This window comes from Pelodiscus sinensis, chromosome 16, assembly GCF_049634645.1.
Source record: "Pelodiscus sinensis isolate JC-2024 chromosome 16, ASM4963464v1, whole genome shotgun sequence".
NCBI classification, from domain to species: Eukaryota; Metazoa; Chordata; order Testudines; family Trionychidae; genus Pelodiscus; species Pelodiscus sinensis.
The window spans coordinates 27,584,715-27,601,765 of record NC_134726.1 but is presented as its reverse complement, the minus strand read 5'-3'; the positions used below and the strand labels follow the sequence as shown (position 1 = coordinate 27,601,765).

Below are 17,051 nucleotides of genomic sequence, written 5' to 3'. Positions count from 1 at the left end.
GAAGCTACCTTCAGGATTAAACTAGTCACTGTGCAAACTTATGTGAAGACACAGTCCTCCTTGCCCAGGGGAGCTTAAAGCTGGTGCAGAGATGAAAATATTAGCATGCCAACGGGAGCAGCGTTGAGTCAAAGCTGAGCACTAAGGGTACGTCTACCCAGCAATGTTATTTCAGAATAACGTCCGTTATTCCAAAATAACAATCCATCTACACAGCAATTCCATTATTTTGAAATAAATTCAAAATAACAGAGTGCTTATTCCAACTTCTGTATACCTCATGCCATGAGGAATAACACCTCTTCCGAAACAGCTATTTCGGAACAGCAGTAGTGTGGACGCTCCACTGCTGCTATTTCAAAATAGCACCTCCCCAGGGCCATTCAGAATATTTACTCCTCAGTGCCTCCTGGGGCTCTAAATCAAGGTAGTGCATCCACCTTAAGGAAGCCAGCCTCCGTCTAATTTTGAGGCTTCCCTGTAGTGTAGATGCACTATTTTGAGATATGCTATTTCAGAGTATTTCTTCCAGCATAGCTTATTCTGAAATAATCGTGCAGTGTAGACGTAGCCTAAAAGTCAATCAGGACTGATGTGGAGACCATCTGTTCATATGGAGAAAGAGACAAGAAAACATGTACTGAAGCAAACAAAATCAGCACCACACAGGTATGCCTGGGAGTTGTTCCCCATTGAATATCTGCAGAGCCACCACCCTGTCCTCTCAGATCTCCCCTCACTTGTGTGGTGATGCCTCCAAACAACTTACTGATGGTTAGGGAGCTGGTTTGTGGTGACCACGGCTTATCATGCTGATCACAGTTGCCTTATCAGCACCTTGTCTCCCTCGTCCCTTGATATTTCTAGTCTTATACTGTAAGTTCTTCAGGGCTATATTGGAAAGCTCTACTCACCCCTGGATGGTGCCTCCTCCTTTGAAGGCTCTGAAGGGTAACCCACCCAGGCTGTTTCCCCTTCTGGCACTGGCACTCCATCTTTTCTTCTCTCTATGGCCCCTCGTTCATTCCAGGAACTGCAGCCTCCTCTTCATCACATGGCCCTCTGGCTTGGTCACTATGTGGATTTCCCTTCCTGGGTACTGAAGTCCTGCCACACCAATGGCCCCATGTAGTCTTCTCTGGCACTGCTCTACCGGTGCTATTTCCTCAGTGGCTAAGAGGGGAATCTAAGCCCAACCGTTATTCTGGGAGCCAGTTCAGGCAACTTACACCTGGCAACTGTTGCCATGGACAGCCATGTACAAGGTTCCCTCTGACCCTGTTGCTCTTTCCCTGGACTTCTGGTTGCTCTCAGTCTGTGGTCATCCCAGATCAAACTCTGTCCTGCCACGGAGTAACTACAGATTATGGACCCTACAGCCTCAAACACATCTTCCTGGCAGCAACTGCAGACTACTTCCCGCAGCCCCTTTCTGTTGCCAGCTTCCTGGTTTTATAAACCTGACCCAGCTCCTCCCACAGCTGGACTTCCATCTGCCAATTAGATCTTAGCACTCGCTGGCTGTTCTCCAGGCATAGCATATAGGTTAGCTGGACTAATTTATAGAGTTCTGCATGGATACAACGTTTTGTATCTGCAGCCACATCCATGGCTGCAGATACCCACAGATATAAAGTGGATAGCTACTGATTTACCCTTGCAGGCCTTGTGTGGGAGTAGACAACCCACCACTAGGGAAAGGATCACCACTTTGTTGTCTGATTGCACAGCACCATGGGGTTGGGGCCTCAAAGTATACAGCCAAACCAATAGATAATAGTAAGGTCTGGATGCCTGATCTCTCAGAATAGACATTGTACACCTTCCAAGTCACATGATGTTATTGATACACACTTCTTTGGAGATTTGTTTCCATCACTGTTGCTGATCATCTGTTCCTGCTGGCAGGGCTACAGAAACACCCACCTTCTGGTATGAATGAGACTCAGACAGAAGCAGCTACATTTATTGACTCCTTTATTCAACACCTTCACTCTGTCACTGATCTGCAAGGAAGCCTGAATTCGTAGCAAATGTGAAACACACGCTGACAGTTCAATCCCCCCCTTCAGGCCAATGGCCTTTTCTGGGCTCCTGTTTCTGAGGCCTGAGATTCACCTGAGCAGCGGAGGAGTGAAAGATCTATTGCACAAAGCCAAATTGGCTTTCACTGGAGTCATGGGTCTTCCTCCCCTAAGGGGTCTAAAAGGGCATGACCAAGCAGCATTGGCGCAAAGCTCTGGACACAGGGCCTAAGGAATCCTCTGGCGGATGACCCTCAATATGACATTGTTGGCTCTTAATTCTTAAGCCTGCTTTGGAAGGATTTCAGCAGATCCTATTTAATCACTGCAGTCCCTTCATCTCCTCTGTCTCTGTGGTGTGTAGTGTTATAGTTTTCCTCAGCCCTCTCATCATCTGGTGTGTGGCAGATACGTATCTCCCCCTCAGAATTGGAGTGCTACCCCAGGTTGTACCCAGTAAGCAACAGAACACAGGCACTTGCTCCCTCTAGTTCAGCGGTTTTCAAACTTTTTTTGTCCATGACCCACTTGAAGAAAACTGTTGATGCCTGCAACCCAACTTCATTTGACTAGCGTGTGGGCTCTGGAGTGGAGCTGAGGAGGACAGTTTTGGGGCATAGGAGGGGGCTCCAACTTCAGGGGGAAGGTCACGAGGGGTTCTCTCGAGCGGCTCTCAGTCAGCAATGCAGCGGGGGGTGCTAGGGCAGTTTCCTGCCCCTCCCTGCACCACACACCATGCTGCGCCCCAGAAGCAGCCAGCATCAGGTTCCCAGCCCCTGGGAGTGCGGAGCTAGTTCTCAAGGCAGGAGCAGCACATATTGCCCTGTATGTTTCTCCCCACCTAGGAGCCGGACCTGTTGCTGGCCGCTTCTGGGCAGCTCAGTCTGCAGGGCCACAACAGGCAGTTAGCCTGCCTCAGCACACACACACCCCGGTCACCTGAACACCAGCAGCAATGATACCCGGTGCCTGACATTCCACGACGCAGTACTGGATCGTGACCTGTAGTTTGAAAACCACTGCTCTAGTTCTAGCAGCCACACCGACATAGAAAGAAACACATGACTCCACAGAAAGCAAAACCTCTGCTGTTTAACTCGGGAGGTGGACTGAAGGAATGCCCTTTCAGTTCTGTGTGCTTTCAATGCACAATGCCTGGAGGAGCGCTCGTTTACTAACGAGTAACTCAAATATCATTTGCTTAATTTTCACCCTGTGCACACAAGGGGCCTCTTATTTCTTGTTAACAAAGGGCACAGCTCCCTGCAGGTGTGCTATGAACTCCCAGCCGTAGGGTTTCGCTGTGCATAGCATTAAATATTTAAGCGCCTGTCAAAAACGTTGTATCCAGTTTTATAGTTTTGCTCCATTAGCTGTGTTTCCAAAAGCCACCACAGCAACTACTGAGCATTTATTCCTGTTGCAGCCAGCTTAGAAGTTATGATCTGAGAAGCTGAGAGACAGGACAGTATGTTCTGTTGCGGTGCCTGGTTTTCCACCTTACTGGTTGGGTGAGACACTGCCGGCTTTGAAATATTGTTTTTATTCCTAACTTAGAAAAATAAAATAAAAGGATTGATTCTGCTGTCTACTTGTCTCTCTATTGCCTGCTAAAGAAGTTACCGAGGGAAGCCAGATAACTGATATTTATGTAAGTTGGGGGTTTGTCATTTTAGATGTCTCACTTAATTTGTGTTAGTCAGTTGCTAGAGCCATTCTTTCTCTCCTGATTTGTCCTGAGGTGTGCAATGAGGTATTGTCCTAAAGTTATTTTCATGTCAGTTGGGAATGTGTAGGTGACATTACATTATTTTTAATGCTATAAATATAAGACAACAAACACTAAAGAAAGCAAGGAATGAATACAGTTTTTTCACATTAGGTGTTGGGACAGAGTGTGAATAAATGGTTAGATCAGGAGAGTGGGGACTGGAACGCCTATCCTGTTTATTATTACTACTACAGCACTCCCAAGTAACAGTGGCGCCCCACTATGCTAGGCACAGCACAAGTACATAGAAGGAGACAGTCCCTGTCATAAAGAACTTACAGTCTAAATAGACCACACAGACAAGGGGGGGGGGGGAGAGGAAAGAGGAATAGAGACACAGAGAGGGTAAATGACTTCCCCTTGGTCCAGGGGAGCCAACAGCCTCTACAGGCCTCTTTGCAAGGTGGGGAGGGAAACCTACACTTCTGGGAGGAGAGGGGCAAAGCAAAGCCAGTCCTCAGAATTGCCCAGAGAATGATGCTTTCCATCCCCAGCCCTCAGAGCTACCCAGAGCTCTGGCGGTGATTTAAAGGGCCCAGGACTCCAGCTGCCATCCCAGTGGCTGTGGCAGCCACAGGCCCCTTTGAATAATTGGGTCCCAGGACAGCTGCCCTCTCCTGACAAGCCTGCCTAGGTTACACAGCAGGTTGGGGGCAAAGTAGAACCCAGATCTCCTGAGTGATAGTCCAGTGCCCTATCTCCAGACCACGCTGCCTCGCTACAGCAGGCTGATGTGTCACTCTGGTATGTCACCACGGCAATGAAATACCTGTGGCTGGTCCCTGTTAGCTGACACGGGACCACAGGGTCAGGCCACGGGGCTATAGAATGGGAGTGTAGATGCCCAGACTCCAGCCAAGCCCCAAAATCTACACCACTGCTTGATAGCTCTGCATCCCAGGCCCCATGACCTTTGGTCAGCTGACCTGAGCCAGGCACAAGTGTTTTATTGCAGTATTTTTTTGCCCATAGTGACCTCAGGATGCTAAGAATGAAGGGGAGTTTTTCAACGGCAAAAATAGCAATAGAGAGCTTACCTCCCATTCACTGCCACTCTTCCAATTCATCCTGGGCTATACTGATCTTAAATCTATGTGACATGCCTGGAGAACACTGTGACTGGGAACCTAAAATACCAAAGACAGATAAATCTCAGGAAAGTCACGTTCCCATCTGGTGCCTCAGTTTACCTCCATAAAGTAGAGACCATGCTGCTTATCAATAGGCTTGGAAGAATTAGATTTTTATTGGCAAATGGGAGCAAATGCTGATTTCAACACACACACTCACACACAGAAAAAAAATCCATCAATAATCATCAAAATGTAAAGATAGATAATAAGAAACCTGCTACTAGAGAACTTGCTACAGTTTGATTTAAGGATATTTACTTTGTATATTTCTGACACATAATGTTGACAATTTGTGTTTTAAGAGGTACATAGGTTTAACTTTTTGAATCATCAGGTCTTCTCTAAAGAAAAAATTATTGCCTGACACCCTCTATTGTCTGACTGTAATTTCCTGCAATGATAACAAGTTAAGTGGTTAAAAATTAAAAACTGCTTAAACTCCAGGATTTTGCACAGCTGTGGAAACTGATACAAAATATTAAAATGTTTAAAAATAAACATTGATATTATTCATCTAAATTATAAAAAAACACACACACACAAAATAAGAAGTCTGCCAAGCCTGCTTATTCATAATGCAGGGATATTATGAGGTGTAATTGTTTTTAAAAAGTGTTTGGAAATGCTTGGACAAAAAGGTCTATGATTTTGACCCTGCAGTCCTGATCCACAGGAACTGAGGAGATCTTATGTATTCAGGAAAAACTCCCACTACCTCTCAGGTGACAAGAGATCTAGATTGATTCCTCCACCTGATGACACTAGCAGCTGGGGTTGAATTAAATACAAAGTCTTTTCCAGAGCCTCAGAGATAGAACCATTTATTGGACTAACGTAGGGGAAGGTAATATTAAAAGAGCCATTTACATTCTCAGGAACTTTCAAGATTCTTGGTTTTCTCTCTCTCGCTCCTTATTTATATCTGTGTGAGAATAAAAGTATTTCATCCTCCCAGCCCCCTTGCCTTTGCTTTGACCCTCCAATGAAGTTGTAATCCCCTGTTTGTGACATCACAATCAGTTGCCATGGGAATGTCACAAACTCAGCATTATGACTTCACAGCTGGATTACCGAGGAGAGGATGGAGTGTGAGGGAGACAGCACTTGTTTCAACAAAATATCTTGGGTAATTAGCAAAACCGGCAATGAAAATTATGATAAAACACAAGATAGAAGCATAAATCCATTTTATAACTATGATCCATTGGAAAGTGATCCCAAGTGAGAAAGAGCTCTTTAATGGCTCTTACATTCTTAAGTAAACTGAAAAAGTCAGGGAATACAAGTATGAAATTACAGTGATTTGTTTTATTGAGCTTTTCACTGGATAATTAAGGAGAGGATTATAAATTGGAATATTAAAGGGCATTGGAACTCTCACTCCACTCTTGCACATGCAACTGACTGCACCTCATTTGTGTATGCAAGCAAATGGTTTCCACATGCAAGTCTGATGCACCCCTACGCTTGTGGATACCGGCCAGTCCACATATGAATCAAAGTGCACAAAAACAGGCGCAGAGGCTGATGTGCCGTTTGTATATAAACAGCAAAAATGTTGTTTTGAGGCCCTTCTAATAAATGTAAGCAATGGAAGTTGAAATCTGATGGTGGTGGCAATACAGGGAGGTTAGAACCTGACATCACAACATCCAGTGGCCTATGAACTGTCTCCTTCCTTTCTGTCATTGGCATTTCCTTGTGCCATGTTTCATGTGTGTGCCCTGCTACAGCTCATGAGTGGTTTGAGTGGAAAAACCTAAATCCAGCTCTGGATGTCTTTAAGAGTTCATCTATGCTGGAAAAAGCCACCATGCAACAGAGAGTCTCAGACGCTATGTCAATGGTCTTGGGCTCATGAGTCTTGCGCTATAGGGCTAAAAATGCCAGGGTTCAGGCTCAGGCTGGCACCTAGACTCTGCCCCCCCCCCTGCACCCACCTCACCAGTTTTCACTGCTGGAGCTCCAGCCCAAGCAGGAATGTTTACATGGCCATTTTTTACTTATAGTGTGAGCCCGAGACAGTTGACCGAGGTTCTGAGACTTGCTGTCGCAGGCCTTTCTTTGCAGTGTAGACGTACTTTTAAAGTACAAGGGGGAAATGTGCTGTCAGGAGAACATGTCCCAGGTGAAACACCTGGTGATTTAGAACATCACTGCCCTGTGGCTGCAATAGGGGGAACAACAAGAGAGGTCTGAAGAGGAGACCAAACCCAGCGGCAATAGATAGGCCCTAGTAGGGAACAATGGAAGTATTGCTCACTATTCCCCATCTCTTGCTCCTAGAAATTACACACATACATATCCATACACATGGAAGAAACATTGTCGTAGACAGTCGTCCCCCATGCATCTCAAAGACATTAACAAATAATGATAGAAATGTAGCCGTGTTAGTCTGGTGTAGCTGAAACAAAATACAGGACTATGTAGCACTTTAAAGACTAACAAGATGGTTTATTAGATGATGAGCTTTCGTGGGCCAGACCCACTTCCTCAGATCTGAGGAAGTGGGTCTGGCCCACGAAAGCTCATCATCTAATAAACCATCTTGTTAGTCTTTAAAGTGCTACATAGTCCTGTATTTTGTTTCATTAACAAATAATATATTTCAGCTCCTCAATTAACAGCGAGATTACTTGATGTAGTTACTGTGTAGAAAGCCCCATTCCCCCCCCCCAAAAAAAAACCTCCTCTGTATACAGCCAACATGCTACAGAAGCTATCTGAAGCCACTATCTCATGCACAAGTGGGAGGGGGGGAGAGGAATTGCTAGGGAGGGCTGCAGACCAAACTGGATGACCAAGGTGATCAAACAGGTAAGGAAGAGAAAGCAGAAACCCTTCAAGGAATGGAAGATGGACGGAATCAGCAAGGAGAACTACCTCTCAGAGAGCAGAGGGGGGAAAGAGAGAACTGGAAAACTCTAAGCAGAGCTGGACCTTGCAAAGGGATTTAAAACCAATTGCAAAAGGCTCCGTAGCCTAGAAATAAACAGAAAACAAGGAAAGAAGTGGGACCACTAAATACTCAGGATTAGATGGAGATTAAAGATAATCTAGGCATGGCCCAACACCTAAACAAATATTGCAGAAGAGGTATCACTAGCAGCCATAGGGAAGTGATAGCACCATTCTAAAAGACACTTATGAGACCTCCTCTGGAACCCTGTGAGTAGTCCTGGTCTCCCATGTTTAAAAAAGATGGAAGAGGTGCAGAGAAGGGCTGCTAGGGAGATCTGAGGAATGGGAAACCTACCTTCTGAGAGGAGGCTCAAAGAACTTTGCTTGCTTAGTCTAACCAAATGAAGGCTGAGGGAAGATACGGTTGTACTCTGTAAATATATTAAAGGGATAAATACCAGGGAGGGAGAGGAGTTATTTAAGCTAAGTAGTGATGATGAAAGAAGAACAAATAGAGTTAAACAGTGTGGCTACGTCTACACTGGCATGATTTTCCGTTAAAAGCATTTTCGGAAAAGTGCGTCTAGATTGGCAGGATGCTTTTCCGCAAAAGCACTTTTTGCGGAAAAGCGTCCGTGGCCAATCTAGACGTGGTTTTCTGCAAAAAAGCCCCGATCGCCATTTTTGTGATCCGGGCTTTTTTGTGGAAAACAGTACTGTGCTGTCTACACTGGCCCTTTTGCGCAAAAATCTTTCGGAAAAAGACTTTCACACGAGCGGGAGCAGCATAGTATTTCCGGAAAAGCACTGCCGATCTTACATGAGATCGTCAGTGCTTTTCCGGAAATTCAAGCGGCCAGTGTAGACAGCTGGCAAGTTTTTCCGCAAAAGCAGATGATTTTGCAGAAAAACTTGCCAGTCTAGACACAGACCGTGGGTTTGAAATTAGATGAAGGTTTCTAACCAGAGGGGTGAAGTTCTGGGACAGCCTTCCAAGGGGAGCACTGGGGGCAAATAACAAACAAACAAACAAAAACCCTCATTGGCTTCACGGTTGAGCTTGATAAGTTTATGGTAGGGATAGTATTGGGACTGCCTATGATGACATGTGGCCCATCAACAACTGTCATTAGCAAAAATCCCCAAGGGCCAGAAATGGCTGGGGTACTAGATGGGGAGGGCTCTGAGGGTATGTCTAGACTGCATCCCTCTTTCGGCAGAGGGATGCAGATTAGGCAGGTCAACATTGCAAATGAAGCGGGGATTTAAATATCCTGAGCCTAATTTGCATAAAAATGGCCACCATTTTTGGCACTTTGTCGGCAAAAAGCAGCAGTCTAGAGGGGGATCTGTCAATAAAGAAAGCCTTTTCCCCTTGCCTCCTGCAAGGAGGTTTACAGGATCTGTCAAAAAAGGCTTTCTTTCTCAACAGATCTCCCACTAGACTGCTGCTTTTTGCTGACAAAGTGCTGAGTCAGCATAAATGGTGGCCATTTTTATGCAAATTAGTCTCGGGATATTTAAATCCCCGCTTCATTTGCAATGTCGACCTGCCTAATCTGCATCCCTCTGCTGACAGAGGGATGCAGTCTAGACATACCCTGAGTTACTACAATGTATATGTCCTACTAAATTGCCTGGGTTTGAAAACTGGGCAGAAAACTGGTGGAATCCACTTACAGCAGTTGCAGATTTAGGGAACTCTGTAGAAAGCCCAAGAATGTTTCAATGCATTTTAGTGACCAGCTCACAATTCCAGTCTGTGATAATGGCCTACAGTTTAGAAGAGTGACACTGCTCAGTGAAAATGACTTGCAGAGATGGCTTTCCACTGGTTGAGTGTTCACCTAGATAGATCGACACAGACGCCTAAAGGAAACAAACTAAAGCATTACGTAGTCCCTACAAACCATTTGTCTGGGAGAGAAAAAACAAACACATGCCTCAAACCAGGTAAAAGTTTTTCTAACAGAAACCTGATTCTCTTCAACACGCCAATTAGCCGTTCTGACTATCTGGAGGGAATAAAGCACCTTGAAGCTATTATGTCTATCTGGGGCCCACCTTGCTGATGGGGGAAGAAGAAGTATAGAGTTTGTGAGGGCAGAGTCATGGTCAGTACAGAAATATTTTTTTTTGTTGGAAGCAAACCAGTATGACTGTATTGTAAGGTGAAAGAGACACCATCTGAAGCTTGTGATATTTGCTGATGTGCCCATTTGCCTTATGTCACCTGTCTCCAAGGGATGAGGTAGAGCACAGACACTATCCAAATATTGTGAGGAAGGGGTTTCTTGTGGGAGCTGATGACCAAAAACATTCAAAGCTAGGACCTTAAATCTGGACACCTAAATCCACATTTGGGTACCTAGAGAAAGCCACATGGTTCTCAAAGCTTTAACTTTCAGTTGAAGCAGAAGCAGAATGCTTTCATTTAGGTGCCTATGTGTGAATCTAAGCTGTAATTTTAAAGGGCCTGGAGGCATCCACATGAGTTTTAATGCATCTAACTTATTTAGGTCCCTTTTGAAAATGCCAGCACCTATGTTTGAAAATGCACTTCACTGAGGGCAATATGCACAGCTTTGTCCATTTAACCTTCACCAGCGGTAAGTGGTTTCTAGGTCATAGTGGACAGCAGTTTTAGATGAGACATTCCACTTGACCTCAGGAAGGTGGCAATGGCAGGGTGTACGCATTGTTTGATAATGATGCTGCAGGGAGTAAAGGTAAAGTTGTATCAGGTATTGGTTTAAACTGGAATTTTCAGAAATGCTCAGCCTTGGTCTAACTCAGGCCCTCCTAGATAATCACTGTGGTCCCTCCTAGTCTTATCATCTGTGATACTCTGCTGCTATTGACAGCAGTAGGAGTTTTACCATAAATTCAACTGGAGCAGATTAGGCCACTATTGGATGTGAGTGAAAATGTTGCCATTAGTTTATATTGTGTGTTCAGAAATAGCAGGCACAGAAGAATGGCCGAATTGGATTCTTCTAGCCAGTATCCTGTCTTCCAACAATTTCCAATGCTTGGTGCTTCAGAGGGAATGGACAGAACAGACAATCATAAAGGGATCCACCCTCTGTCATCCCCTTCCAGCTTCTAGAAAACAGAGGTTGGGGAGACTCGGAGCATGGTGTTGCATTCCTCTCATCCTGGCTAGTAGCCATTGATGGACTTATCCTTCATGAACTTGCTTAGTTCTTTTTTGAACTCCGTTTAGTTTTTGCCAGTGGATGTTGTGAAGGCCAAGAGTTACACAGGTTGACTGTACATTGAAGTAGTTCCTTTTGTTTGCTTTAAGCCTGCTGCCTACTAATATCATTGGGTGACCCCTAGTTCTTGTGTTATGTGAAGGAGTAAAACTCACTTCCTTATTTACTTTCCCCACCGCTTCCAAATTGTATAGACCACTATCACGCCCCCTTTATTTATTCTCATTTCCAAGTGGAAAAGACCCAGTCCTTTTAATCTCTCCTTACACAGAAGCTGTTCCAAATTCCTATTCATATTAGTGGACCTTCTGTGTACCTTTTCCAGTTCCAATAGATCTTTTTTTTTAAAAGGGTTGTCCAAATCTGCCCATAGTATTCAAGATGTGGGCATACCATGGATTTATATAGAGGCATTATGATATTCTCCAACTTGCTTTTGTATGTCTATATTTTTGTCTTTTTTGTCTAACCCTTTCCTAACAGTTCCTAATATTTGTTTGCAATTTTTTTGTCTTTTTTTTTTTTACTACTGCTTCACATTGAGCAGATTTCTCCAGGGAACTATCCACAATGACTCCAAGAACTCTTTCTTGAATGGTAACAGCTAATTTAGACCCCATCATTTCATATGCATACCTGGGGCTATGTTTCCCAATGGGCATTCCTTTGCATTTATTGACATACAGAAGGAAGAGCAGCTCTGTCTTCATCGAAGCAGTACTTGCTATGGTCAGAGTGCTTCCCATGTATTTTCAATGGCCCATTGTCTTCCCCATGAAGAGTGACCACATTTGCTTACATTATATGAGCCAGTTTTAGAGATGCACTTCAGTGTTTGTTACTGTTGCGATGAATCTCCTCTTGTTGTTGTCGCAACTAACAGGCTTTGTTCCTCAGAGATGAGGACTGTAGGCTTGGACAACACAACAATTTGTACCTGAAGCCTAACTCAGTACCCAGTAGTTGTGAGTATGTGGCTGTCTCTCCATAACTTTCCAACATCCTACAGTTGCAGTGCAGACGGATATATGTACTAATCATGATTGGAGCACCTGACCGAAGTAATGGAGAAAAACAGGTGTTTTAATATTAACTTTTGTATGTTGCTTATCCTGGTTTTATCTTCTTTCATTTTGAATTTGCTTCTTTCAAATAAATTTGGCTCTTTTCCCGTCTGGTGATACTATCTTTATTAGGAATAAACTTGTCTAATCCCATGCAAATGTCAGCAGGATTGCTGAATCTCGCAACATGTGGGGCTGCATTGGCTGTTTGCTAGGAATCAGACGACCATGCCTATTTTCCAAACAAATGTGCATGCTATTAAAAAAGAAACTGCAATGGACCAATTTTCTCCTCCCCCATAAAGTGAAGTCACGGGGCTCATTAGCATCTCAAAATTAGGGTGATTGGAGCTGTCGAAGCATCCAAGATAGGAGGATTGATCAATCTATTGCTCACATCACATTTTAGAACTCAATGGGTTGTGCTCATTTGGTGGGCCCTACTTTAGCCACTTTGTTGCTAGAAGAATGAGAAAATGCTTTTTTTCCCCTTTTGCATCATGAACTCTTTCCCCAGCGAAAATGAAGCCGAAAGTCTGCAGCGTTGCATCATTACAGTGAATTGTCGACTGATGATTTTGTGTCTAATGTATACACTGAGAAATAGAGAAGCTAATATAATGCAATTTTCCATGTTTAGTGCACTATTACAGTGGCTGCGTCTGCTGATTAGTTCCTATTTTTCTTGCCATCTCTTCCTGCACAGCCCTTTTATTTTGGCCTGTTTATCTGCATAGCAAGCCACCTAACCATACGGCTGGTGTAGCCGCAAGCAGACTCAGAACTGTAATTTCTCTTCCCTTTGGAACTAAATCTTGAAATCCTCAATCTCTCTGGTATCACTAGTCTTTGACTATATCTGATTTAACAGGAATCAGCCATTATTTTTGTCAGACTTTCTGTCTAAAAAAAAAAAGAGAGAGAGAAAACTAATCTGACTGGAAGATAATGATGGCTCTTGCACTAATGATCCTCGTCATATATTCTTGTAATGAAGCCAGTGTTAAAACAGGGACCTTTTGTTTACCTGATTCTCTACTTAATTGCAAAACCCTGACCCTTCGGCACGGGAGGCTCCCCGCCAGTAAACAATATTGTACTGATATCCGTGGGGATTCATTTCACTGCCAAATAGCGCAGCACGCATCCTCATTGTCTTAACTTATTACCCAAACAGTGAATAAACAGCCGGAGCAGAGTCAGTGGCTCTCCAATAACATGACTCTAAATGATTCTAGCGTTCAATGTACCCCTATCAATCAGAAATGTATTCTCCCATTCATAATTATTATTAACTGAAAAACTTCCAGGAAAAAAATTGCCTCTCTCATATTTATATATATATATATATATATATATATATATATATATATATATAGTTCTAATCATCCTAAAATATGAGAACGAAACAAATATTTCTTACTGTGCAGTTCTCTTAATACTGTGACAAGGTATTTTTCCCATCTGTAACAGCTATGATTTTCATTTTAACTCCCACTTTCCTGCCTCTGGGTGAGCTTTTTCACCAGCTAGAAATCATTCACGAAAGCACCACGCAAAATATGATTGACTCATACTAGGCAGACCAGCAAGCAGCAATTTATCTGGAGGGATTGGGGAATGATGAGCCTACGAGACGCCCCTCTCTTCTAAGAGACGTCTTCTCTGGTTCTAAATATCCCCCAGTTTCCCAAGCAGGGGAATGTAATTTCCCTTCCACCCTTTTTCTTGTGGTTTGCATTAGCATTATTTGTTTAACATATTATGACATGCTATTTGCTTTAGTCTATGGCTTCCAGACCTTTGAGTACTGTTGTCCACCCAGCTAGGAATTTCATAAATAAAATTACCAGGCCAAATTCTGCTCTCAGTTACACAAGTTTAAATTCAGAGTAACTGTACTGAGTCAATGGAAGTGCTCCAAAGATACCACTGCAGCTCGGGACAGAATCTGGTTCACGCTTTTCAAGATCTGAAAGACCTATTCAGACATTCAAATATCTCTTTTTTCTGTTTTTTTTCCCCCACTACAAAATATAACCCCGCATTTCAAAACTCACGCATCATTGCTCTGGTTATAGACACTTATACAGAAGAGACTCAGAGTAATCTAAACAAAATGCTATTAAGAATACGGAGAGTCTGCTACTGTGGGATTAACAGAGACAATAGCCATTGCTTTCGGCAACAGGGTTTGGCAGTATTTGTAGAGCCTCTAAATTCACACTACCCTCCCATATCTGTGCACAGTTCCCATTCAGCACAACAAGACCGACATGCAGGTGTCCAAGGGTAGGAATTTGAACTGCATATACCAAGTCAATGAAGGGGGAGAGATTTGGTACCAATGAACAACCATGTGGTAGTCCCCACTCAAAGCCAAGGAATTTAGGAATAGGGATGGAGTGCCCCTTTATTTATGGGGTCTCAGAGGAGAGGGGCGGGTTGAGGTTAAGCTATTCAGGGAAGAGACTATCTACTACACTGGGTTTGTACAATGTCTAGCAAAATGAGGCCCCATTCTTGGTTAGTCTTAAGGCACTACTGTAATAAACACAATTAATACATGCCCCCTGCAAATCAACCCCTTTAAGGGGTTCCATGATGGACATTCTAAAAATTGAGGTTCCCAAAATTGCTAGCCACTTTTGAAAATTAGGTCATTGGAATCAACTGTGCAAAACTGAGTATCGGCAAAAGTGCATTTCATTTACTGAACAGACTGCCCATTCATTTGAATGGGATTTTGTCAAATTAAAGTAGCAACACTTATCAGAAATAGTAGCTGGAGAAGGTGGGTGAGGTAATAGCTTGTCTTTCTGACCCACAAAAGTTGGTCCAATAGATTATATCTCACCCACCTTGTGTCTCCACACCCCTCAGGCTCATTGTGCTCAAGTGTATTTCTCTGACGAGAACAATGGTCAGAGAGGAAGTTATATGCTAAATTTCAGATCCATGAGAGCTAAACACTTAAGCCCTGAACTTTAAGTTTTAAGGACACTTAGTAAAAGAGAAAAAAAGAAATTGAGCCCCTTAGCAGCTGTTCCTTAAAGACAGAATCTCTGCATTCTTGTAACATTTTGGTTGTCATCACATCCAGGGGAAAATTCAGACTGAGAGTCACCATTAACTAAACACACCCATTCACCTCCTCTCCACAATGTCAGATCACAGGGCCATGGCCAAACAGGGTTTTAGATTCACTTCACAACAGAGTTGATTAGGGATAGTTGCATTTATTAATCACACTACGTCACAACTATTACAGGTTTAATACTGCCAGATGGTTATACAGCTACTGCAAAGCAACCTATCAATAAGCTTAAGCAGACCAATGTATAAAAGCGTGCAACAGGCACTTAGAAATGCTTACGCCCTTCAGTCTGCAGGGAGTCCTGTTCCTGTCACCTCGCACCAGGCTGCAGTGGATGTGGCTCCAGCTGAAGGAATCCAGGGCACCCTCCAAGGTCTAGATCCCTGGTGAGACTCACCGGGCACGGGACTCCCTATACCAGTTATACTATAATTGTTTGCAGGGTGTGAACGCTCTGGCTCAACACCACTTTCAACATTCTCATGAGCTGAGCCTGAGGTCAAACTTGTTTACCACTTAGTAGTTTCCCAGGTCAAGACATGGGTTAAAGCAGATGAAGGCTGTCTGATAAAGAACACCTGGGCTATGTCTACACTGGCACGATCTTGCGCCAGAGCTATGCAAATGAGGCTAAGCGTGGAATATTGCCAAGACTCATTTGCATATCTAATGAGCTGCCATTTTTGCGGAAGAGGCTCTTGCGCAAGAAGGAGCTGTCTACACTACCCCTTCTTGCGCAAGAAAAACCCTCTTGTGCAATGCTGTTATGCTGATTATTTTCAGGCATAACGGCATTGCACAAGAGAGTCTTTCTTGCACAAGAAGTGGCAGTGTAGACAGCTCCTTCTTGCACAAGAGCCTCTTCCGCAAAAATGGCAGCTCATTAGATATGCAAATGAGGGTTGGCAATATTCCACGCTTAGCCTCATTTACATAGCTCTGGCACAAGATCGCGTCAGTGTAGACATAGCCCCTGGTGTTTTTGCCAGCAGGATCCCAGGCTATGCTTAGCTGTGTACAGCAGGGATGAAAACTTCCATCCTAGCCTGATGAGCTGCACGCCCTACATCTGACTCTTCTGTGACACACAAGGCCATATAAAATGCAGCAGGGCTAAACTTTGGGGCATGCTTCATCCTGCCCCTTCTCCTCTGCTCCCTGCATAGGTAACATGGAGTAGCAGGAATTCATTGTATGACCCCAGTCCCAAGGCAGATATCATGGTGGTCAGTTCTGGACATGCACAGGGTCATGGTGGCATGTGGCCTGGACCTATATTTCCAGTGTGCAGGGTTTGCCAATCCCAACCCTGAGTAGTTTTAAATCAATCCTGAGAACTAGGAGTTCAAACAGAAATCAGAAAAAGAGAAAAATGGAAAATAGCAGCAGTGACATACTCAGGCCCTCTCGTTACCTGGGATCTGCTTTGTATGTTTCTAGGATGGGGGTTGGTTGCAGTTTTAAAAAGGCCCAACCTCTGGGGCTCCCACCATCTTCCTGCTACATGGACTACAAAGCTCACACTCAGGAATTCTACCCAGCCTTAGTGTGTCCTCTCTGAATCCCTCTCACCCACCCCACTCTGCTATTGCTCCCCTCCCCCACACTCCCATATACCATGCTAAGCAAGCCTTTTCAATCCCTTGCATTTATAGCCTTCAAACATTTCTAGACAGTTGCCGCATCCCCCTATGTTGGCCAGACTACAGCCATTTAGTGCTTTTAGTCCTCCCTCGTAAATCTACTTCAGCAGCCTCCTGATCCTTTCTTCCGCTCTTTGATCTCCAGCTCTGTTTATGCGGTGCCAGGATGGACCGCAATAGGCCAAGTTAATCCCTCA

The 17,051-nt window shown here is 44.0% G+C and overlaps 1 protein-coding gene across 7 annotated transcripts in view; it reads right to left on the bottom strand.

The window, feature by feature from the left end:
• ELFN1 (extracellular leucine rich repeat and fibronectin type III domain containing 1) overlaps positions 1-17,051 on the bottom strand; it is a 190,827-nt gene that overhangs the window by 130,801 nt on the left and 42,975 nt on the right. For 4 of the 7 annotated variants that reach the window (XM_075899588.1, XM_075899584.1, XM_075899589.1 and 1 more), the window contains exon 2: positions 4,833-4,922. The exons of the other annotated variants lie outside the window; for them this stretch is intronic. The gene's annotated coding sequence lies outside the window, so the exon portion shown is untranslated. The remainder of the gene's footprint in view (positions 1-4,832; positions 4,923-17,051) is intronic. 7 annotated transcript variants of the gene reach the window in all.